Raw genomic sequence first — 26735 nt, 5'->3', positions numbered from 1 at the left:
AGTCTCAAACCACTATCCTCATCATTTTCTTTTGAATTTAGCTGAGGAAGGTATTTAAAGTAAGGGTTTCATCCATTTTGTTGGTTAAATTACTCAATTTTCCTGGATCCCTCCAATATATACACGTTATTAAAATTTTGTTGAATTTTACCTTGTTAATCTGTCTCGTGTCAATTTAATTCTTAGACCAGGCAATGAGCTTAGAAGGGTAGAGGAAAATGTCTTTCTCCCTGACAGTATCAGGTATAAAGGCAAAAATTACACACTTCTGAAATTTTCACTATTGTTCTGGTTTCACACTGGTGCTCTGTGCCACGTGCATTTTACGCCTCACATGATTAGTAGTAATTCAAGCAGTAATGAATAAACTGAATGGAAATTAAGGAAATAATTTTATTTACAATAAAAACACTTGGAACACATTAGTCATGAAATCTGTAGCTCACTCTGAGTATTGCCATCTTTACAATATGAACTCTTTCAATCTACATGCATGAGATATACTTCATGCAGGTCTCCTTACAGTTTCTTTTAGGAATGTTTTGTAGTTTTCAGGGGATAAGACTGCAAACCCAATTTTATTTTTCTCACAAAATGAAGGCCGATAATTTCATTTCTTTTCCTTGTCCAATTGCTTTGGTTAGGACTTCCAATACTATGTTGAATAAATGTAGTGACTATGGGCATTCTTGTCTTGTTCCTGATCTTAAAGGAAATGCTTTTAGCTTTTCAGCATTGAGTCTGATGTTAGCTGTGGGCTTATCTTATATGGCCTTTATTATGTTGAAATATGTTCCCTCTATATCCACTTTTGGAGAGCTTTTATAATAAAATTGATGTTGAATTTTGTCAAAAATTTTTTCTGCACTTACTGAGATGATTATATGTTTTTATTCTTCAGTTTGTTAATGTAGTATATCACATTTATTGGTTTGCTAATATTGAACCATCCTTGCCTCCCTGGAATAAATCCCACTTGACCATGATCCTTTTATGATCCTTTTAATGTATTGTTGAATTTGGTTTTCTGATATTTTCTTGAGAAATTTTGCATCTATGTTCATCAGAGATACTGGCCTATATTTTATTTTTTTGAAGGGAGTATATCTTTGTCTGGTTTTGGTGTTAGAGTGATGCTGGCCTTGTAAAGTGAATTTGAAATCATTTCTTCCTCTGCAATTTTTGGAATAGTTTGAGAAAATAGGTGCTAACTCTTCTCTATGTGTTTGGCAGAATTCACCTGTGAAGTCCTGGACCTTTTTTTTGTTGGGAGATATTTGTGTTTGTTTGTTTTGTTTTATTACTGATTCAATTTCATTCATTACTTGTAATGGGTCTTTTTATACTTTCTATTTCTTCCTAGTTCAGTCTTAGTAGAGTATACATTTCTAGATATTTGTTCATTTCTTCTAGGCTATCCATTTTATTGGCATATACTTGCTCATAGTAGTCTCTTATGATCCTTTGTATTCCTGTGGTGTTGATTGTAACTTCTCCCTTTTCATTTCTGATTTTACAAAAGCAAAAATAAACAAATGAGACCTAATTAAATTTAAAAGTTTTTGCACAGCAAAGGAAACCACTGACAAAATGAAAAGACAACCTACTAAGTGGGAGAAAATATTTACACGTTATGATTGATGAGGGATTCATATCCAAAAAATATAAATAACTCATACAACTCAACATCAAAATAGCAAATAACCTGATTAAAAAATGAGCAGAAGAACTGAATATATTTTTTTCCCAAAGAAGGCATTTAGACAGCCAATAGGCACATGAAAAGATGCTAACCATCACTGGTCATCAGAGAAATGCAAATTACAACCACAATGAGATATCACCTCACAACTGCCAGAATGTCTATTATCACAAAGACCACAAATAAAAAATGTTAATGAGGATGTGGAGAAAAGGGAACCTCAGTATAACTGTTAGTGAGAATATAAATTGGTGCAGCCACTGTGGAAAACAGTATGGAAGTTCCTCCATAAATGAAAAATAGAACTACCAGATGACCCAGCTATTCCACTGCTGGGTATATATCTGAAAAAAAATGGAAACATTAATTCAAAAAAGATATATGGACTGTAATGTTTATAGCAGCAGTATTTACAATGGTCAAGATATGGAAGCAACTTAAATTTTCATCAACAAATGAATGGATAATTCATCTGTTAATGTGCACTTAGGATGCTTTCATATCATAGCAATTATAAATAATGTTGCTCTTAATAGGTGTATGTATCTTTTTGAATCAATTCTTATTTTGTGGTTGGCTTTATTCCTTTGATAACTATGTAAGTTTAAAAAGCTAAAGCTCTAAATGTTCTTAGAAACAATGAACAGTACATATATGTAACTTTTAAAAATATGAGCAGTATAATGTGTATATGTATTTACATGCAAGGTATTGTATATGTGCAGTCAAATTGTAACAATTTTACCTAATAAAGCTGAAAAATGAAAAAAAAAAACAAAGAATGGCTAAAGAAGATAAAAAATGAATAGTATACACACATACATACACATATATAATGGAATACTACTTAGCCATAGGAAGGAATAAAATTTTGCCATTTGCAACAACATAGACCTGGCAGATGAAATAAGTCAGGCAGAGAAGAACAAATACTGTATGTTATCATTTATATGTGGAATCTAAAAACATAAACTGATGAATATAACAAAAATGAGACAGCCTCACAAATGTAGAGAATGAACTAGTAGTTACCAGTGGGGAGAAGGAAGAGGGTAGGGACAAGACAGCGGTAGGGAAATAGAGATACAAACTACTATGTATAAAACAAATAAGCTACAGGGATATACTATGTATCACAGGGAATACAGCTAATATTTTATAGTAAGTATAAATGAAGTTTAACCTTTAAAAATGGTGAATCACTATGTTGTATACCTGAAACTTATGTAATATTGTGCATCAGGTATGCCTCAGTTTAAAAAAAAGCCAATACTGATGTTCTTATGGAATTTCTGGGGAACCTGAATAGTCAAAACAATCTTGAAAAAACATAGTTGTAGGACTTACATAACTCAGTTTTAAAACTTATGGGTAGACTACAGTAATTGAAACTGTGGTACTGGTATAAAGATTTCCATATAGTCAATGGGATAAAATTAAGAGCCCAAAAATAAACCCATACTGTCTATGTCTAATTGATTCTTCACTAGGATCCTAAGATGATTCAGTGGAGGTAAGATAGTCTCTTTAACAAATGGTGCTTGGACAATTGGTTATCCACCAGCAGAAGAAAGCAATTAGACTCTTAACTCACAACATGTAAAAATTTAATTCAGTATGGATCAAATACTTAAATATAAGAGCTAAAACTTAGAAAAAAACTTAGGAGTAAATCTTTGTGACCTTGGATTTAACAATGGTTTCTTAGATGTGATACCAAAACCATAAAAAAAAGAAAAATAGGTAAATTGGAGTTGATAAAAATTTAAAATATTTGTGAATCACAGGACACTCAGTAAACTGAAAAGACAGCCCACTGAATGGGAAAATATCTGCAGATTATACATTTTATAAGTATCCATAGTCTAGAATATATAAAGAACACTTATAGGTCAACAGTAAAAAGACAAACAACCCAACCAATAAATTGACAAAGATCATGAGTAGACATTTCTCCAGAGAAGATTTACAAATAGCCAAGAAGCACACGAAAATATGTTCAACATCATTAGTCATTAGAGAAATGCAAATCAAAACTACAATGAGAGACAACTTCATATTTAATAGGATGGCTATGATGTTTTTTAAAAGGGGGAAAATATTCAGTGTTACTGAGAATTTGGAGAAATTAGAACCCTTATACATTTCTGGTGAGATGTAAAATAATGTAGCCACTTTGGAGAACAGTTTGGCAGTTCCTCAGTAAGTTAAATACAGGCTTTCCATGCATAACATAACTATAGTTAATAATAATGTATTTATACTTGAAATTTGCTAAGAGAGTATATTTCAGGTGTTCTCACCAAGAGAAAAAAGAAAAAAATAGTGTAACTCTGTGAGGTTATGGATATATTAATTAATTAGCTTGATTGTGGTAATTATTTCACGATGTATACATATATCAGAACGTTAGATTGAATCACCTAAATATATGCAAATTTTACTTGTTGATCATACCTCAATAAAACCAAAAGAAAAAAGAAACAGAAAAGTCTGTCAAAGTAAAAATCAAATCCATACAAAAGAAAATTATCCCTGAAAAATATCTCCAGTTCTGGACAGTTTTACTGGTCTCTTCATTTCTTTCAAACCTTTGTTTCCTGCCATGTAGATTGTTCCAGGGCAAAGTAATGCAAAAATCTCCAGTATCACTCTGTGAATATTATATACATACCAAACCCTGATAAACTTAAAGATGAAATATTGCCTGTAAGTATATATGTAAATATTTTCAAGAAGATAATGAAAATCAAGTCCAGCACAAAAGAACCATAATCATTGGTAGGAGTGTAAATTAATTTGGATGATAGAACATAAGCCTTAAACATGTTTTTCCTTATAGTGCAGTTTCTTTACTTTTAGAAATTTAATCAGATATGGCCTTAATTATCAGATAGAAGTATTTTTATCACATATTTATAATAATTGCAATGAATTAATGATAAATTAGAGAAAATCAAATTATCCCACAGGATATTTCCCACATTGCCTCCAATGAGTCTGTTTTGATTAGAAGCATTAAATATTTTTAGGTAAGTCATATATGAAAAAATACGTAATTTTTATAATTAGGAAACCATTAAAGTATTTTCAGTTTCAGTTACAATAACTTTATACTCAAAGGGAAATAATGGTAAGAGGGAGAAGATGGGAACATCCCCTAATTATAATGCATTAATTATGGACTGACTTTGGTGTTTCTGGGGAAAAAAATACAGTAACATTTCAAAAAGGTAAGGCAGCTGCCTGATTGGAGACAGCTGCCTGATTGGAGACAGCTTTAGCTATTTGGAACAAAAATAAACTGATAGAGTAGCTATTTGTCAAATAAGCCTTGAACTTACCCCACTCTGCTCTTTGCTCAAACTGTGCTGTACATCTTCCCTCTCACATGTACTCATCAAAATTGTACCTATTCTACTCACAAAACACTTTGCACTACTTACATAGATTCCTAGATTATAGCTATTTGTGAACATAGTTCACCTCACTTTCTGACTCTTAGAAGACAAGAAGCCTTATTCTGTTCATTGCTGTGTCTCTCACAGCAACAGGTAGCACTGTGCCTGGCATTTAGCAAGTGATTGATAAATATGTGACAAATAAGTAAATGTTGACTAAATTGGGTCTCTTGTCAGGGTCTTGTTTTTTGTTTTTTCAGTTTTTTATTCCAGTTTTCTGAAGTCTTCAGGGAACTCAGTAATTCAGTGAAAGGATTAGAATTTCTGGGATGAAAGCCTGACACAGATATTGCTAAATCACACAGCACACCATGCATGGAGGCTGTACCTATATTTATTCTGTTTTTCCCTTTATTTGCCTATTTCCTATCAGTTCCATTTCTGCCATGCTGGCTTCAGCTCTGTGCTGCGAAGGCTAGAATTCTGCATTCTCCATCTCCTAGACTTCCATTTAGGTTCTGCCAATGGGAGTCACTGGCAAGAAATTGAAATTGTGGAGGGAAAAATTATTTTCCTATTATTTTTTTCTGTTTTAACAATGGTTCTGATGAGAGTGGACCACTGTACACAGCAGCAGGAAGCGTCTGAACCCAGCATCCCTAGCATTGAGGGCTGTGCTAGTCCTGCCGGCTGGTTGGTGGCTTCTGGTGGTTCTGGCAGAAGCACTGGTATTTTCATCGGTGGCATGGGGTCTTATTCTGAATATCACCTCTAGGTCAGTGTAGAAACTTGTCTTTGTTCTGTTATAACAAAATACCATTGACTGGGTGGTTTATAAACAACATAAATTTATTGCTTACCATTCTGGAGGCTGGGAAGTCCACGATCAAGGCACTGGCTGACTTAGTGTCCCGTGAAGGCCAGCTTCCTGCTTCCTAGATGGTGGTCTTTTCCCCAAGTCCTCATGTGGTTGAAGCGGCGAAGGAGCTCTCTCTGGTCTCTTTTATAAGGCTACCAATCCCATTCACAAGGGTTCCACCCTCATGACCTACTCACCTCCCACAGGCCTCTCCTCCAAATACCGCACACTGGGGATTAGGTTTCAACATATGAATTTTGGGGTGACATAGACATTCATTCTATAGCAAAACCTAACATATGGGATGTCAAAAGAAAGTAGTGCCAAGAAAAATTGATGACCCACACATACTTGGTTAGCACTGTATTATTTTATTTCCATCACCAGGCTGAGTAGGATGTGACCTAGTGGCTCTGAGGATGTGTGACAAGTATTCACTACTTAATTTGAGTCAGCGAGTCTTTCTTTCTCTCTCCAGCTCAGCCACCACTGTCTGACCTTTGACAGCAAGTTAGCTTCCTGTAAGAAAGCTGCAGTTGCCTCACTGCTGACTGGGTCATCCATAACGAAAGTAGATCAGTGTTTTCTAGAGGTATGCAGGGAAGTCAGTGCTCAGAGATGCAGGGCCAGCTGGGCTTTCATGCTGAAATTATTCTTCGGGGTTTGGGAGTACATCAGGCAAGGGTGTTAATAAACATCATATAGGTGCTTCCGTAGACTTTCTCTTATACACAAACAGCATGTTTACATTGCTTGTTTTTGAGGGTAAAGACATTTTCTTTTTTCAGGAAACAATCCTCAAAAACATGTTCAAGTATAAGTTTCCATAAATATATTTGTAGCATTTCTTAATAAAAGCATAATTACAATTTGATAAAGCTGGGCGGAAACACCCTGTCAAAGCAAGTTTACTTTTGGTGGAGGTGAGGCGAGTGTTTTACATACTGACCACGTCACATGATGGTTCCCACAGCAGGAGTATAGTTCCACCAGTGTCATGGTGAGTGATCTCTCTCAAGACTGTTTCCTCTCTTTTGTTCAAAAGGCTGAAAGCTGCTTTCTGCAGTTACCCATCTCAGGGCTACTTCTCAGATCACCCATTTATTCTTTTAGTCCTTCTATCATTTTTTAGACCTAAATCTTATTATTAAATTCTCTCTGCTCTCTGACCTTAGCGTGGTTCTTTCCTTCTTTCCCTCCTTTCATTTCTGTAACTGAACTATGACACACAATACTAGTATGAAACATCTCACAGATTTAAAATTCTTCTTAGTGATAACATTTAGGAAATAAGGAGAAGCAAATTAATGTAATAAAATGATTCAAGAGTTTGACTGACAATGGGTTAAATATATTGAACAAATATTTGAGACATTCCCATGAACTAGGCACTGAGATAAGAATACAGCATAAGCTTTATCACACCTCTGTGATGATGGTACTCATAGAATGCATATTTTACATATACTGACACTGAGAAATAAACATGCTAAGGAAACTCCCCAAGGTCATACAGTTGGAGAGTTACATAACCAAGACTCAAATCATGGGTATGCATCTTCATTAATTGATAATCATAAATAGTAATAAGTAATTCACATTGATATTGATAATGCATATTTATTAATTAACAATTATTTATTAAATGCCTGTTATCAGACACTAAGGCTGTATGTATTACAGCCTTGATGGAATTGAAGAAAAAAATCTGAATGCAGCGTAACACCCAGACCCTTACAAACACTCTTACACCACCTTTCACAGCAGGGCAAACCAGAGGCACAGTTAGCTGCTCTTACCTCAGTCCTGTTCTGATAATAATATATTTTTCAGATCTTTATTAGGAATAGGGAAACATATCAAAGTAGTATTCTTTAAAGACAACTGAAGGCATCTCATGAATAGTTGTCAGTTGGTGATAACTGTATTTTCAGAACTTTGTTTCACTATGATATCATTCCCCAGAGGGCATTTTGTAGCCTTCTGGTGGTTCCTCCAATACTTTCAGAGGGTCTGCAATGTCAAAATTATTTATACAGTAATATGATGACATTATGTTACCTTTTCTCTGTGCCTTTTTCGTTGTTTGATAATTTCATTGATGGTGAAACAACAGTGGTGGAAAAACCTGCTGATAAATTAGCCCAAAACAAGGCAGTGGACCCCAAATGTACTAGTGTTATATATTCCTCTTCAACCTAAACTATGAAAAATTTAAAACTCAGTTTCACTTAAGATTGTCTTTAAAGATACACTAAGAACAATTTTATTAAATCTCAATGTTTGTGTTCCTGTGTTTTTAATATTTTGTAACAAAATGAAAAATATGCATAAATCATTTCTACTGTATAATGAAGTGTGATGCCTAACTCAAGGAAAAGCACTTGTGCAGTTGTAATAGTAGCTGATTTAACTGCTTTTTTTCATGGAAAGTTGTTTTTACTTGAAAAAGGAAAACTAACAGACAACCCACAGTTAACCAGACTTGAGTATTTGACATACATTTTCTCAGCAATGAACAAAGAGTCTGTAACTTCAAGGAAAATAACTGACAGTATCTTTTTCAATGATAAAATGTGGGCCTTCAAGTGAAAATTAGAGTTTTGGAAAACTTGCATTATTCCCCTGGGGGCTTGAAAGCTTCCAGAACCTTAAATACTTGACAAATAAGATTGGTTGTAATATTTAGAATATGGATTTTTGTTGCTGTGTAATGAAATGCGTCAAACATTTGGAAGATCTGCATAACTCAGTGAACTGGTATTTCTAAAATAATCAATGTCTGATGTTACCAAAATTATGCATGAATAAAAGATCCATGTAAAGTGCAAGACACATCAGTCAGTTTCATGGAGTTTTAGATTGCTGACTTTTGCTGTGGTATCAATTATCACGTTTCCACAATTTTCATACCTCTAGTATCTATGTGATGCTGGTTTCTGTATTTACCTCAACCAAGACAACCACGTCCTCCTGCAGATTGAATGTAGAAGCAGATATGAGAAAGAGACTGTCTTATGTTTAGCCAGTCATTACAGATATGTGAAAGTATTTAATACAGTGTCATCCTCCCTAAAGGCTTTTATTTGAAAAATAATTATTTTTATTAAAAATATGTGTGCAAATATATAATGTAGTTATTATTTTACAAGTATTTCCCTCAGTGTTCATACATAACATGATAAATACTAATAGGTATAGCACACATGAACATCTCCTTATAGTCCTCGATAATTTTTAAGCAGTTTGAAAGGGTGTTATTTTGCAGCCTCAGGAGTCCCCTGGGTGAAATCTGAAACTGAAACACGGAGGGCAAGGAGAGATCAAAGGAAGAGGCACGCCACCCCAGACTGGTAGATGTCTAACAAGCATGAGAACTTACATACAAGGCTTGTCTTGGGTGCTACAAGTAGATCTCTACACACCAGGCCAGAATCTTAAAGTTTATTTAGAGGCCTAACTGGGGCTCAGCTACGTATTTAGTCCAGACGATCTCAGCATCACTTTACCCTCTCAAAGCCACGTCCTTGAAACAGCTCCCAGTGTGGCAGTGGTGGGCAGAATGTACATTCCTATGACTGAAGAGTGGGTGAGGAGGTGAGGAGCCTCCAATTGCCCAGGTCCAGCTTTTGGGTCACCTGGCAGTCACATCCTCTGGATGACTTCCTCTGACAAGAAAAGTCATTAGTAGGTGATGGGATTAATGTTTGCCAGGATTAGATGTTTCCCTCAGTTTAATTAGTGTAGTTATTCTTGGGAGAGAACAGCAGTCCTCTTCTATGTGTCTTTGCTAAATAACAGAGCCATAGTCCCTCCTCCCACAGGTAGAAAGGAAATGAGTGTCTGCTGTTTGCGTGTTGAAAATTAACACATTGAATGAGCTCCACATGGCTTCCGGGAATGGGTAACATCTGAATCAGGAATTCGTATTTTCCTGTGGTACTTGGACCTGGCTCTGTAGAGGCTTACCTTCTAACCCCTGGCTATTTCTAGTTTCCTATATTTATTCCTTTCTCCTATTTCTTTTTTTTTTTTAACATCTTAATTTATTTTATTTCTTTACAAGTTAAAGATGCATTGAAAAATAAACCAGTGAAGAGAAATGAGAGGGCCAGAGCAGGGGCATCCCAGGCTGGGAGCAGGCAAGCATAGCCTCTGAGCCTAGTCCTTGTCCTGCCTCAGCCAGGTCACATTGGAAGAGAACAGTCAGCCACTCTGTCAATGCCAAAGCCTGAGTGATGCCCTGGCAGGAGAGACCAGCCACTTTTGCCACTCTCCCCAACAACCCCCAGCTTGGAGAGCAGTGTTTCCAGCAGGAGCCCAGAGTGGGATGTGGGCTGGCTCTGTGAGGTATTGCGAGTTGATGACCAGGTCTCCTATTTCTTTTTAATTTTATTTGCAGGAATTCTCTCCCTTCTCTCTTTCTTCCATCCCTTCCCTATTCCACCCCTGCCCCGCCCTTTCTTTCTAACATTAATGCAGTATTAGTGGAACCAGTTTAAAAAGGCTTATGTATATGATCAGGCTATTAGGTAATATTGGATCTTTGGAAAATATTTTAATTGTATTATCTCCAAGATTATCTTCATTTTTTAACCACTCTCATTTAATGGTGGAATAGGCAACTCTAGTTGTAATAACTATATTATATAAAAAGTGACAAGAAAATCACATAATCCTTTTGATGCATGTAATAGACTCCCTGACATAGACAATCAAGAGATAAGAATACTCTTTTAAGCCTAATTTATGACAGGACAATTACAAAATTAGAGATTAGTTTAAAAATGCATGCATGTAATGTAATTCAATACGACCATTAAAAATCTTTATATTCGAAGAATATCCAAGACGTAATATTTGCATGATATGCAAGTTACAAAATGGTATGAATATTCAGTATGTATATGGACACATAAAAAGGCATTAAAAGTGAAGAAAATACACTAAAATATGCTGATCTAGGGTTTGAATATTTATAAGTGTGATAAATCTGTTGCTTTTGAAATCTGATTGGAGAGTGATAATGAATACTTCTAAAAGACAGCAAGGGACAGAGCAGGATACTTCACTACCCAGTTGGCTCTGATGCAGTGTTCTAGTCTGAAAGAAAAACTGGGAAGCTACTTTGCCAGTTTTACTACCTAGGCTGTCAGAATTCTCAGCTTATCTTGTGCAAGTTATAATTATTTTTCCAAGAATCCCCATCTTTATTCAATAGGAAATGGTACTTCAGATCACAGTCTTTAGATCACAAATGCTCATTGCTATATGTGGCCATTGTTTATAAGTCTTTGTCATCTGCTTTTTTTGCCTAGAGATAGAAATTATTTTTCCCTTTAGTATTCAGGAGTTTTGCTATATTAACAATATCTTATTTATTCTGAATTTTTATTTTCAAGTATAGAGTGTACTTTCTCAATATGTACTTTCAACTCTTTAGTATTTCAGAAAAGCTTCTTTTTTACTATGATTTTTAGTATTAACTACAGTACTTACTTTGGATCTCTTCTTCAGGATCTCCTTTTATCTCCATGTTGTCTGCATTTAGTATTTCACTTTCTCAAGTTATTTTATCTCTGTATTACTTGATTTTTTTTTTCCTTTCTATCTTCTATTTTTCTCAAGGCACTGGCATTTTGTTGTTACTGTTGTATTTAGGCACTTCTCTGTTGCTATTAAAGTTTACATTTCTGGAATGATTTTTCTTTTATTTTCAGGCATCTCCTGAGTTCTTTCGGTGGCACTTCTTTGTCTCTGTTTTTTCTATATTGATTAGTTGATTCCATTCAAAAAGTTATTTTTCCCACTGTTTTGCCTGGTCCTGGAAAGAGCCTTGGAAGCTCAGTTTAAGGGATTTTTAAGGGTTAGATTGGTCCAGCCCTGTTATGATCACCCAAAAGCTTCATACTTACCATCTAAAGGGTGAGAGAAGCCTTCTCAGTTGCAGCTGCAGTTCTGTAATCCACCTGTCATGTTTTAAAACTGACAAATTCCTATTGCCTGTTTAGGGTCCTCCTTTTTTTGTCAGGTGCATCAGATCAGATGTTAGCCCGCTTCTCCCTGCCTCTTCCTGCACTGTGGCTGATGACATTGCATCTGCGGCTGCATGTGCTTCTCTCTGCCTGCTTGCAATTTGGAGTTTATGTGATTCATTGTCATCTAGTTCTATATGAAACATTTCATGAATTTTGTTTTGTTCCATTTAGTTTTTCTGTTTGAGTTTAAAGATTCAGAAAGTATAAAGAATGATGTAGCCACTATAGTTTTCTCCAAATCTGCTTCATATAGTTTAGATGAAGTTACTTGAGAAATAAAGTTTTAACCCTTGGCCTTTACTTAGAACATTTCTTTTTATGGAGACAACACATGAAAATAATTATTCAGATGCCTTCAATCATGTTCAGTTGATTTTGAGTAATTTCTGTTGTACCAAACGTAGCACAATATTCTTTCTTTCCATGATATGAAGTGAATTTGAAATATTGTGAAAGTGAGCCCCGTGTTTGTCTTTCCTTTAATAAATAACATAAAGAATTAGTGTGGTCCTATTCCAGGATCAAGTATGAAGTATATGTTATCTATCTAAAATTAGTGGATGCTGCCCAGCTCTATTGAAGTTTCCTCTAGGTGGACAACTTCAGTACACCACAGAATGTTTGCTCATCGGGGAAAAAAAAAGAGAGCAGCATGATTGGCAATGGTTTCACGTTTTCTAGTGACCTTAACAGTCATACCCTGATCCCTTCGTTAGTCAGGGAGATGGCTGTCGTGGTGTCTGGGACTCGTACAGCTGGTGTCATCTAACTTCCCTGGAAGCCAGAAAGAGAAATACTCACATTGTTAAAAATATTAGTCCTTATTTCTGATATGCTTTTTAAAGTAAGCACCTGCTTGTATTCTACTTAATTCAACTTCTTTTTTTTCTAGGCACTTTAAAGAATCTTAGCAGATTATTAACACTCTTATTCTTCTTGCACTTTTTAAATTGTATTTTTGAAACTATATAAAGGATTTTTTTAGAAAAGTTATCTTCCCTAACATCTTATCTTTTTCCTTAGTGTTTAGAAGTTTCCTAACTCGCTGCTTTCTGCATTCGTTTTTTTCTGCCTCTTCAGTCAACTTCTTCCTCAGCATCAGAGCTAATCTTTTCTCATAACCATGTTAATGTGTAAAATAGCACTAGGAATTATGAGAATGATGCATTACATTTTGTGTATAGCTGTACCCACATAATACAGTTAATAATTTGCTATTTACAAACATGTTATATCTATTTAGTTATTTTTAGAATTTTTGAAGCTAGAAAAAGTCTCTCTCAACTTATAAACCATATTTTGTGTTTTGCTGTTTTACTGTCTATATTGAACTTTTAAAAATACAAATTTAGTATTTTATTTTAAAATTACTCAAAGTCCTTATTTAATGTCCCTTGGACATTCATGAGCATGGTAAATATGTCTGTCTCATCACTTACTTTTGTGCTTTTTAGATGACCTAATAGTGGATAAGTAAGTATATGATTCAAAAGTAACAAAAAAAGTTTAGAGTTTCTGTAATTTCAAACATACATATAATATTTTAGCATTCTAATGCATTTTTCTGTAACAGATAAAAACATGTTTTGGTAAAGTACTTTTTCAGTGTCTAAAAAAGGAGTTATCTATATTTATAAATGCTCAATTGGATAAGCTAATCATTATAGCCAACTTTCACTGCTGTCCTTTAAGAAATCAAGCTTCCCAGATTGAGGCCCGAATGCCGCCCTTCTCCTGTTAACTTTTGCCTTAGTCACATGACTGGTTTAGGCCAAATTTTCTCACATTTACTAACTGCATAAACTAGGAGAAATTACTTAAATTTACCAAAGTTCAGTTACTCAACTTTTAAAAATACAAGTAGTATCTACCCAGAAATTTGCCAATGTGATTACATCTGATAACTCCTTATACAGTTTAATACTTTTGCCCTCAGTGACTGAGTTAATGGCAGTTACAAAGCAGACACTGGGAGGAATTGAGTCCAAAGCATTAAAATAATGAAATGACTTTGTTTAGCTAGAAAATAATTAACTCAATATATCAATGTTAATAGATTTAATCATTTAATTTGAATATACTAAATAGTGTGAATATTACTTTTATCCACTTGTGCATGTGTATTGGTTGGAGCTACATTGGTTCTCATGCATATGTGTTTCCTGACTGTACACAGTGTCTCAGATAAGTATTTCCATTCTTTTGTAACTCTGCAGAGAATTATATTTGATAACATCAGTATGAAATAGGGCTGAAATACTGACCGTCTCATTGACCTTTTAAAATGATATCTGAGTTTCTGATTGAAGGCATGGTGTCCTTGTAAAGATGGCAGGGTGCCTGAAGATATCTACCAGGATGAACTGTAAGAAAGACAATGTGTTCATCAGAGGAAGCCTGGCTAAGTTTTGGTGGGAGCTGACTGTCAGGAGTCTGGTATCATTTTACACTGACACTGGATATTTGATTGGGCTTTCAGTAAAACTGCTGTGCTGTCTTGAACCTACTACTAAAAATAAAACAAGCATTCTTGGAGGGTGGTATTGGAGGGGCACAACCTTTTTCAAGGCGCTTAGTACTTCTACCTATAATGTAGCTATTTGTAGGTATGTATCTATATCATCTTTAACAGTTTAAACTACTATAGCAGGATACCATAGAGTAGGTGGCTTATAATCAACAGAAATTTATTTCTCAGAGTTCTGAAGGCTAAAGTTCAAGATTAGAGTGCCAGCAGGGCCAGGTTCTTACAAGAGTCCACTGCTGGGTTGTAGATGGTCATTTTCTTATTGTATCCTCACGTGACAGAAAGCAAGCTAGCAAGCTCTCTGGGATTACATTTTAAAGACCACTAATCCTATTCTGGAGGACTGTACCCTCTGGACCTAATCACCTCTCAAAGGCCCTACCTCCTAATACTATCACACTGGAGGTTGGAATTTAAGCATATGAATTTCGGGGAGATACAATAGTCCATTAACTGTTTTTTTTTTTTTCATATTCAAGATAAGTAGCAATTTGAAGTCAAATGATATTCATTTTGTAATCTTCTAATAATTGCAAATATTATAGATATTCAGTAGATATTATACAATATTATGAAAGTAAAAGTGTAAAGAACTAGAAAAGGAAAGGTGTGAATGAGGGAGGGATAAAGGGAAAAAAGAAAGAATATTTATATATATATATATATATATATATATATATATATATATATATTCTATACATATCAAAATATTCCTAGAACTACAAAGAGGTACATAAAATATCTTGTCTAATTCATTAAATGTTTGAGATGCTGCCTATAGCCAAGCAATTAGGAACAAACACTTAAATTTAAATTTATGCATCTTTTATGAAAAATTTGCATCTATTAAAAAGTATCAGTTTTCATATCCATTGATCCTGTAATGCCACTTCTAAAATTTACCCTAAGAAGATTGTATAATATACATTCAAAGATGCAAGTCCAGTAATGTTTACTGTAACATTTTTATGTAGTGGGGGGAAAAGCTACATGCTCAGCAATAAGGAATCAATTTAATATGAAAGGACAAGAAGTAAACAGTTGGACTATATGTGGCCATAAAATTATGTCTTTGAAGAATATTTAATAATATGGTAAAAAAAAAAAAGATTTATGACATAGTAATTGAGGGAAGTAAAGATCAAAGGTCAAGTAGTTTTAAGGCCACACAATGCATAAATGAAGAACTGAAAATAAAATCAGATTAATTGTACATGTACATATGAAACCCGAAATCAGTTGCAGTTAATTGTTACCTGCTTGTTTTCAAGTTCATGAATCTAAAGTTCAAAATGTCCTATGGGATGGAAATATATATATAGAGAGAGAGATGTTTCTCAAATTACCACATTATATACTTTAAACATATGCAATTATATTTGTCAGTAATTCATCAATAGTTAAAAAATACAAAAGAGTAAAAAATTTAGGAGAAATAAAACCAATATTCTCTGTGCCAAAGTTAAATAATGTATGAATAAGAACATTTTAGCATATAAGCTATTCAAATATATATTTTAACTATTGCAAAATTTGAATAATGAAGTTGCTAATGACCTTCAGTAAAAGATCCTATTGAAAAAAAACTTAGGAATATAAAATACGAACAAAAACAGCTGTTCATATCATTAGAGAGAAACCGAAGTGATTGAACAAAATCTTCCACATTTTTTACATAATAAGTTACTAGTTTTAGTGAAAAGTAATGAGGAAAAACAGGAGAGTAATTTCCTCTTGAATTATAGCCATTCTTTGAAAAAATAAAGGCCATTACACTGGATATTTGAAAAATAAAAACAAAAACCTATGGCTATGTCAACAAACAACACAAAGTTAAAAAGAAGTACCAGACATCAAACAATTTATTTCATTTTAATGTCATTTCTCTCCCTTGATGTCTCTACACAGTAGATACCTTGTGATTTAGAGCTTCCTGCCAAGACAACTTCAGGGTCATTCTGGAATCAAGCCTTGACCTTGTTACACAGATGAGTTTTTAAATTAGAACTTGCTCACAGAAGTGCAAAGGCAGCGTATTGTTGAAGCTGTGCCTGAGTGTGACCAAGTCAGTACACGCTAAGACTGTAATTGCTTGTTTGTGCTTCTTCCTATCCTGATGCCCTTACCTGCATCTACTTGGACTTTCTTTAGGGTAAACCTGCACTGTGCTGTAAGAGTGTCAGTATTCGTGATTATTTTTTCATCCTTCCAACAAAATCATTTACCTCTTTCCAGCTAGTACAGCTTTAGACCTAAGTAATCTCTGTTTTCTTTTGTTTTCTTCTTTGAAAGTCAAGTTAATATAGGAATCTTTAGGAATACTCTGAAGACTCAGTGTCCCTGACATGATAACCTGATTTAAAAAAAAGAAAACAAAACACTAATTCAAATCTGTTTTTGACTAGTCATCCCCCAGATATCATGACGGAAGACATAATATCCTAGTAGTCTTTATTTAGTGCCATTCCACATTGTTGTTTGTGCTGGTTCCTTGTTCAGGGCCTGTCAGCAGTAAATAAATTATTCCCCAGCTAGTAAATCACAAAACTCTCTTGAGCTTCTCAGAGAAACAAAGCAAAATGATGAATCTCTCGCCCTAAGAGGTTTATTCATAAATATCCATTTTGTTTGAGGCACTTTGGGTCTACTCGATGGAAGACCAGTTTTCTTCCATAAAACACTGGAAGAGTGTTTATCTGGAAAGAAACACAAATGAAAGAGTGTTCATTCTCTGGTCTCCATCAAATTTCAGGATTTCCATATGATGGCATTAATAGTATGGAAAAAAACTTTGACTTGTCTTTGGCTACTTGAAGTGAGGACAGATATTTAAAAGTCAGAACGGAAGAAATAAACCCCCTCCTCCAACAAAAATTGATCGGTGATTTTTCTTTCTCTTTCAGCTCTTCCCACTTTTAAGAAACATTCCTAGATTTTCTGGGCGAGGAATAGCTCTCATTTGTTCATATTTGAAGTGAAAAATAGAGAAAGTACTGGTAGTCAGGGCTATAGATCTTAAGTGACTCACGTAATAGTTTTAGTAAGTGCCTTTTTCTTTAGAGATTCAAGCCCAGACTGGGAGCAGCTAAGAGCATTTCCTCACTGACAATGTCTGGACTCACAAGGGAAATATATTCTGTCACTGTGAACTTATTCCTAAGTGGGATAAAATTTTCTGACTAGCATTTAGCTGCTTAAAATTCAGTTGACTAGATACAATATTTTATAATTGCAAAGCATAAATCATGTCAGTGAGGCAGCCCTAGGTATTACTATATTAACTAAGTTTTAAAAAAGAGAGACTTGCAGAAAAATTACAGAAAGTATTTTTATAGTTTGTTCTAAGTCCGTACTATCTACAGGTATATTTAGAAACAGCCAGCTGTGTGATATAAAGAAGATACAAATTGTGTATTATGTAGCATAGTGATAATCTAGAGCTGTCTTTTAGCTCTAGTTTTATCCTCAGCCCTTTGGCCCAAGAATCTTAACCAATTAAAATCAATGCATTATTTATAAGTGATTTTGAAAAAAAAAACTCAAATAATTAATATTTTATTTCAACTTAGGTTAAAGTTGAAATTTAATTTCCCTTAGTCAAAAAGTTACTGAGAAAGGAAACGAAGAGCTACATGTGTCTTTTATTGTGCATGCTGAAAATTTCTCAAGAATGAGGATCACATGTGAATTAAGGACAATGAGAACCCAGCTTTGGACCCTTACAAATATAGAGTTCTGTTGATTTTAGTTTCCATTTTCTGTGGTCAGAATGTACTTTGTTCTGTGGAACAGTATTGATGAGGTTGTAGTTTTGTTCTATCCATACAAAACATTTTATATTTGCAGACTCCTTGGTTATTTGTTTGATTTCATCTCATAAGGTGAGTGACAAAAGCTATTATTTTCATAAAGAAAAGGCCACTGTCAGCTTTAACTCAAGGTCAGTGTGCTTTATTCATGGTCACTGGGGTTTATGTTTTCATTATAGCATCTGCCTTAGAACATAACTGAGGAAGGCATTTCAGAATTGAAATCCCAAAATTAAGTTAAGCACTTGTAATTCATGTTGTATCAAATCATACCTTTGGGGTATAGGAAATGCCATTCCGGGTCTGACAAAGACCCACTGATATACACCAAGATATTTTATTGAGCACTTGAGGAAGTCATAACATTAGCCAATGTGTGGTCTTGCCTGCAGGTGGTTCACCCACTGGCTATATATTCGAATCACCTGCATAGCTTATGAAACCTACTAACGCCCAGCTACTGACAAGGATTCTGATTTGCCTTGCATGCCCTCTGGGTTGATCCAGAGTATCAAACTTTAGTGTGCACATGAATCATTGGAGGATATACTTAAAATGGAAAATCTCAGTTTGTATGTCTGGTGTGGCCCCTGCTATTCTGCATTTCTAACAAGCTACGAAATGTTAGTTTAAAAATAAAAGTTATAAAGGTAAATACATATAAATAAATGTCCCAGACTCCCATTCCAAATAAATATAAGCAAAACTATGTCAAATGTAATTAGGTTCTAACCAGTGAAATAATAATTCTTAAAAGTACAGAAAGCTCCTTATTAGCCTGTGATCAATATCAGAATAAAGGGCCAAAAAGGGAATCCAAAGTGACTTAAAAAAAAAAAAGGTTAAAAAAAAGGTGGAAAAGGAAGCTAAACAAGTAGAATTTTTTTAACTATTGAGAATTAACTTTAGAAAAAAGTCAACAAGTATAAATTGATCTTTAGTAAAAATAAAGTCAAGATTATAACTAGAAATGTATATTTAACACAAACAAACTAAGAATAGATTTTTTTGTGGTAGCATTTTTTGGGCAGAATTTATGATAGTATCATGATAGGATACTTGTATAGTTGATTTTTATAGCTTGATATCAGTTTAATTAAAGTGCAGAATTTTCACAATTTTATCAATGAATTTCCTCGAATTTTTGATAGTCAAACCATCTTCTTTTGAAAAGTTATCCTTATTTATATTCATTTTTGCTACTCTTTCCATCATCAGATCTTCATTTGCCAAAATCTCTATGTGGTATAATCTGTTCCCTCAAACCATTTCAGCAAATTTCAAGTTACACAAAACCTTTTTCAGGTATTTGTAATTTTATTCTGTTGCTGTTTTGTTGATTTTTTTTTTCCTTCCTGTTTCTGTAGTTTCTCCAAACCAGGTAGAAAATGACCTAGGTATAAATTATTTGGAAAATGCGGTTATATTTTCAGTTTGAGTAAGGGGAGAAATGACTGAGAAGTGATTAGTTTCATAAATAGTCCAGTTTTTCATAAATATTTTAGTGTTATGGCAACTCTGATTTCATCAGCACACTGGTACTTGCATATCACCACTTATGTAATGAAGGCTTTCTGCTGTAGAGTTCCCCATTCACATTAATCCAACTGCACTGTGAATCTGCTTATGGCATTAAGCCAAGTGGAAGGAACCCGTGCATTGAATTTGCCAAGTAACAGTAGCTTGAGAGTCAAAAAAAAAAGAGGATATTGGCTCAGTCCAAAGACCTTTGCTTCCATTTCATCTGTTTACCCTGCATTTGCTCTCTTTACACAATCAGGCCTATTAATTTTAAACACTCTTTGTCCTTGCTTTCCATTTTTTGTTGATGTCTTTGCAACTGAGTAAACTTTGACCTCTATTCCATGGATTATTCACTCTGTTCTGACAGTGCATGGATGCCCCTAAAGGCTGCTGCTGTCTAATAGTGAGAGAAATGTTATACTCATTTTCTAATGTCATCAGCTCTTCTCCCAGAGACCTCCACAACTGCACTTCTGCATAACTGACCATTGCCATATTTTATTTACTTCCTTAAATGGTAGAGATAATTGATCCTGCAGTTCATCCATCCCTCAGCTAGAAATACCTGGAATTTCCCATCTAACCTTCAATACTATGCATTCCACTTCAAGATTTTATTCATGTTCATAGTTTGAGAACATTTACTGATGCTCTCTAAACAACCTAAATTTCTGGTTGAGTAATCTGAAAGAGGATGAATTTTAAAAACACAGCATCATTGTTTTTATTTATTTATGTTTTTATTTTCTAACCAATATATGTGCAGTTATGTCACTGAGCCAATAGTTTTCACTTTTCTTATCACCTTTAAATGTTGTGAAGACTCACAATCTTCTGCACTGAAGCACTTCATTTAATTTTGTAAACACAGCCAGCTGTTTATAAATGCATTTCTGGAAGAAAATGTACTTAGCTATACATCTCAATTTCTCTTCATTGTTCTGGCTTTTTGGAAAGTGAGGTTAGTATATGTTTGCATAACCCTGTGTTTAAATTATAGAAGAGATGTAATAAGATAAGTGGTAGTTATATTGAGAAAATATTCCAGATATTTCAAGTTTCATAATGAGTTTGGTTTTTACTACTTTAAACAGACTTTTTTCTTAATTACCCTGAATATTTATTTCCCTGTGTCCTAATGTCTACAAAATATCAACATATTATACATTTGAGAAGTAATACATCCATTCTAGAATTTTAGAACAGTATAATCTTCATCTTAGAATGCAATGATAAAAATGAAATGTTCTGAAGAAAGCAGACAAGCAATTACCTAATAGCCATGTCTAGCCCTACAAATCAATTTTATAATGTACCAAGAATACTCTACAAGTATCATTTTAATAAACCTTTACTAAAAAAAAAGAGTTATATGCGTTCACATGAGGAGAATAAAATAATTATGCAGTGTTAAAATATGGGTTACCTTTTGAGTCATTTGCCTGTTACACAGCACTTTGATTTTTTTGTCATTTAATTAGGGATAATGCCATCCCTTTAAGAATACAACTTTTTTTCCAAGTGCTGCATACAAGGATCAATTTTTCTAATTTTATAAAATTTTAAAATTATATTATTTATGAAAAGCTTTCTTATTTGTCCAAATTTGATATTTTTAGATTTCTATAGTCTTTTCTTTTGGTATTAGTTGAAATGACTGCAAAGATCTAAGCTCATGATTTGGGTTTATTCCATTTATTAGCTGTTTGTCATTTATTTAAAGAAAAGTCCACATATCTAAAGTTTGCAAGTTTTTATAATGCTATGTTTAATTACATCCATAGTTGTCTTCTGAATATCTCTTAGCCCTCACTGAATAAATAACTCAGTGAATTTTTATCCCTCTATATTTTGTTTACTTGTTTCATCACATAAGGAGATTAAATTTTGAATCCTAAACAGTTCCTGAGTTCTCAGAAACCTGTGAACAAGCAGAGGCATCTGAATGCAATAAATTGCTTGTTGACTCAATCTCAGGAGTGACTCTTCATCTGATGGACCTGTTTGTGAGGCCTGCATTTGTTGTTAAGCTATCAATTATATATGTGGTTCTCCATCTTTAAAATTGCAGGAGATGGATTTAGTGCCTAGGAGCCATGATTGGATTCAGAAGTTGGAAGGCAGAGAGCCAGAGTACTGTTCTTATGGAAGTGAAAGCTATCTGCTGAGTCAGCCACAGTCCATGCACTTTCTCTGCTTGGTTTCATCTAATGCCGTTTGGTTTGGGCACAAAGGGATTCCCTTCAGGTGAACTAAGGGAGTGACGAAGTCTCTTTATTCTTTTCAGCCTATCTAAGAGTTAGGAAATAAACCAAGATGGAAGGAGTGGTATTTCATTTCAAGCTTTTAATAACTAAAATCTTACTGTTTTGAGTTTCTGTGGCTATAGTTGTATTTGAACTACGTATGATCAAGTCAAAGAATCTAGACAGATTTGGGCAGCTGGTTTCCTTTATCACTATTGTCTTATCCATTAATATAGAGCTAAGATTAAAGTTATTGACAAGAGGGATATTAGTACTTAAAAATAGCTCAGTATTATTGTAAGAAATATTGATGTTAGTATTTAAAAGGCTGAGTCTTAACTCCATTAACAAAATGAGTCTTTGCTCTGAGAAAAATAATTGGTTAACTTTATGTAATCAGTGAGTGAAACACAATTAGAAAACTTGGGAAGAAAATAATTCTTATAAAGGCCAAGTTTCTATCAAGTTTTTAGACTAAGTCCCAGATTATTAGATGACAATATCATGGGCCACTTTTTTCTGGCATTCATATAAAACTCAAATATTACTGTTTCAGAGTTAGAGAAAAATGAGAACTATAAAAAATATTTTATAACCCATGCATATTTTTTGAAGTTTTAAAAATAGTGCTTTCCTCAAATTCTGTACTTTTGAATACGATCTATCTTTTTAATGCAGATTTTCTAGATAAAAGAATATTTTCCCCTAACTTTAAGTTTTTAGAAAAAAAACACTTGATTAATATTAGTTTTAGATATTACTTAAACATAGAACTTGATAAATTTGTTGTAGGTTTCTTTTGGCTAAAATTGTGTTATAATACTGATTTGTCTGAAATCTGGGTAAACAAAACTGAAACTCATTTCTAATGTCATCTGGATATTTTATTTCAAAATACTAAAATATTTTAATACCAACTTTCATCCTATGTTGAAAGAGCTTAAGCAAGCTTAACTGCTGAAGCAGTTTTCCATTAGAAAAGTCACTAAACTTGATTTGATGCAGAAAACTTGATGATTGTTTTAGACAACAATTTTTAAGATTGCTGTAGAAAGATACAGTTTTAACTAAGGGTTAGAAACTGTCAAGGGTAAGTTTAGGGTTAGTTTTAGTTGTAGAATTGAGTGGGTTAATTTATTGAGCACTCAGTGTTAGAAAAGATCTTTCTGCCTTATTCATATCATTTTAGATCTTTGGGCCTCATTTTCTTTCTTTGAAAAATATGGAGTATGATACAGTTATTTATTTATCTCCAGTTTAAATAATGTGTATTTCAAGAGCCCAAGCTCTTATCAGCATTACAAAATCTAAGTTCACACATAGTATTAACAATTAAAAAAAAAAATCTGAATCTATATCCTGATTTTACTGCTAATCACTATTTGAACCAAACTAAGGTCTCTGCCTCTCTGGGTCTTCTCTCCTTCACCTTTAAAATGAGGATGATAAGTGATCTTTAATGAATAATTCTGAGTTTATACTCAATAACGTATTTGGATAAATTTTGCACCATTTTAAGTATTAGTCCATTTTGGTCCTATTTGGTCTTCTTGTGATTTTTATCATATGGATAAATGTCATCATTTTATGAACATAAATAATCTTTGCCAATGTTAGAAAGTAGATTGGTCATCACTACTGATTCCATGGGCATTAATAGTATAATACAGAAATACTATGAACAACTCTTTGCCCACAAATTTGGTAACTTAGATGATATGAACTAATGTCTTGATAGACACAATCTACAAAAGCATACAAAGAGGAAAAAGATGACCTGAATGGCCATTTGCCAATGAAAGAATTATAATTAGTAATTAATAAACTTCCAAAAACAAAAGCACCCATACTGGAAAAGAAACCCAATAAGACATTGTAGGATACTTATCAGAGGCAGAAAAAAAAAAATGAGTGTCTAAGATTTGAGGGAATAAAAGAGAAAAGTGAACATTTTTCCCTAAATGGGAGTATAGACTTCCCTGACTTTACAACAAAACTGATTATTAAATATTTATTAACTTATAAGTAGCAACCACAAGGAAGAGTTTTAGAGTATATATTAAGACCTTAAAAAAAATCATCATTTTTGTTAGTTTCCCGTCGTGTATCTCCAGATTTTCTTACCAAAAACAAGTATATTGATTAATTTAGATAAAGTGTACCCTTTATTTAAAAGGAACGAGTAGTAAGTATGGAATTCTGAAACATAATAGGAGGGCCCCATACAAAAATTTAATTGCACTCCCTGATTTGTTTTCAAATCCCATGAAGCCTATGAGGTGTTTCTGTTTACCACAATATTAAGCATTGGTTGTACCATGTGGTGGCACTTTATCAGGTGTTTAATCATAAAGCTTTTATTGAAAGAAAGTGTCTTCATGGGTGCATAATTTAGAAAGACTGACCAACAAGTTATAATACAAATAAATTGTTTAAAAAAAAGTTTTCTAATTCATTTGTTCCTTGCTTTGATTAGATCTGTCTATCTTTAAATACAGAAGCATCCAAAACACCTTTGCTACTTCCCAGAGTGCCTTTATCATAGGGAAGCAGAGTGGGCAGATTCACGAGTGGTGTTCACAGAACTGCGGTAGGAGGTGTGGGGGTTAGAAGCGGGAGCCTTACTTTTGTCACTGGCAATTAGCAGGCATTGTGAATTGAGGCTACCCAGTTAGTGCTCTTTTGTTCTCAGCAAATTACAGCTCAGAAGGAATGCTGGCACTTTGGTTTGCTAATCTGTGTGGCTTTGTGTGCTCTGATCTTTCAACCACAATCAAATAATCATTTCCTCTTGTTTGTCTTCATTCATTTCCTGCCCCCCCCCTTGGATTTAACTATCAAATGTCCTTTGCTTTTGACCAGAGACTCTTCAACAAAAGCCCTGTAGTTCCTGACATCATTATTCTTTTGTAAAAAGCAGTGGTTGGGCATATACTAATGTAAATAGTTTCTTTTTCTTGGCCAAAGGCAAGTGTTCTGTGTATTGTACTGGTATTCTTATACACTGTGTATCAGACTTCATTCCAATACAGTATCATAAAAGGATTTAGGAGAACAGGAGTTGTGAACAGAAAATTGCATCGTGAATAATGTTGTCTTGACATCTTATCAAATCTGAAATCTTCACTTGGTTTTTAAGGGCTTTAATTTGTTTATTTTCTTCAAAACAAGCTATGAAGTATAAAGGTATCTATCCTCTACTGTCTGTCTGTCTGTCTGTCAGTCATCTAGCCATCTATCATCTGTCTATATGTTTCATCAGTCATTTTTAAATTACCATTTTTGTTAAGGCTTTTTGTTGGTAGCAAGTTTTTTTTTCCCCCTGCTAATACCTACTCCCTACCAAGTCACAGTGCCTCCCAAGACAACAATTTATAAAGCAAAAAGGGGTATATTTTAAAAGTGATGCGTGGGAGGTATTAGAACAAATGCTGTTATACATGAACAGAATTTTTGCACATAACTCCCTCACAGTTCTTTAAAAATGTACGCTTTCACATAAAAATATCTGCTTGGAGCTAAAAAAAGCAGAAAAAAACCTTTTCTTCCTTTTTAGGTGCAATCTTGTCAATGCAACTTAATTTGATATTTCAGGTTGCTCCCCCCAGAAAAATATGCAGGAGTCCCAAGATTGTGTGTATGTGTTAAGAGGTTCAGAATATGCCACCCCAAAGTAAGCTACTTTGGCATATTGACAGTTAGGAGCTGAGGACACTTGAGAAACAACAGATGCAGGAAGGACTCCCTGACCTCCTCCTTTCTACTTAAAAGTAGGTTATAGAATTTCCTATGAGAAAGTTGTTCTTCCTGTACTAGAAAGAAAAGAACATTTCCTCTATGGGAGGTTGGAGGCCAGTGGTGAAATGGATGTGTACACACAAACCTTAAAATAACCTTTATCTTCCATTAATTTTCCCCATAGATTTCTTAAGTCATTTTCCCAGAATTCATCTCCACTAGAAATGTAACCCCCTTTTCCTTTGTATCATCACATCTCCAAAATTTTATCATTCTTTGTTAAAAAGCTATATAAGCTCTTGGCCCTAACTGCTTCTTAGAGTCTTCATTTTTCCTGTAAAAGCTCTTGTGTACATGTAAAAACATTAAATAAACTTTACATGTTCTTCTCCTGTTAATATGTCATTTGTCATTCCAATCCATAGGACCCAGAACCTAAGGAGGTGGAGAAAATGTATTTTTCATCCCTACAATTACGGTGGCAAGGATGGAATATCATTGGCTGGGACTCCCCACTCTCTTAGGACACCTAAAATAGTCAGCAAAAGGTAAGTGACTCTTGTGCTGTTTGTTTTATGCTGCAAAGTTATCGAGCTGGTATCTTCTTTTCTGGGCACAAAAGCCAGACCCCAGCCACCAGGCGTGACGGTGAGGCCTCTGAGTGAAAGGACACAGGGCCCCACTCTTACAATGCTCTCTGCTGGTAGAACAGAGAAGACGCCCTTCCGAGGATCTCTTTGTTTTAATTGCTCTTTTCCATCCCAGAGATAGACATTGTTTTCCTTATGGGTCATATCAGCCTGTTGTTTGAGCTGGTATCACAGATAGGTGAGTATACTGTTCTCGCTGGATTGGAGCCTGTTTGGACAAACTTTGCTGTGGCTTGCCAGT

At 34.2% G+C, this 26735-nt stretch overlaps 1 long non-coding RNA gene across 2 annotated transcripts in view; it reads left to right on the top strand.

The window, feature by feature from the left end:
• LOC141573851 (uncharacterized) overlaps positions 1–26396 on the top strand; it is a 118029-nt gene extending 91633 nt beyond the window's left edge. For both annotated transcript variants that reach the window (XR_012500179.1, XR_012500180.1), the window contains exon 4: positions 26270–26396. This is a non-coding gene — a long non-coding RNA (uncharacterized LOC141573851). The remainder of the gene's footprint in view (positions 1–26269) is intronic.
• The last annotated feature ends 339 nt before the right edge of the window (positions 26397–26735 follow it).

Source organism: Camelus bactrianus, chromosome 18 (assembly GCF_048773025.1).
Source record: "Camelus bactrianus isolate YW-2024 breed Bactrian camel chromosome 18, ASM4877302v1, whole genome shotgun sequence".
Taxonomy (NCBI): domain Eukaryota; kingdom Metazoa; phylum Chordata; class Mammalia; order Artiodactyla; family Camelidae; genus Camelus; species Camelus bactrianus.
Note: the sequence above shows the minus strand (reverse complement) of the source record. Positions and strands in the feature narration are given on the sequence as shown.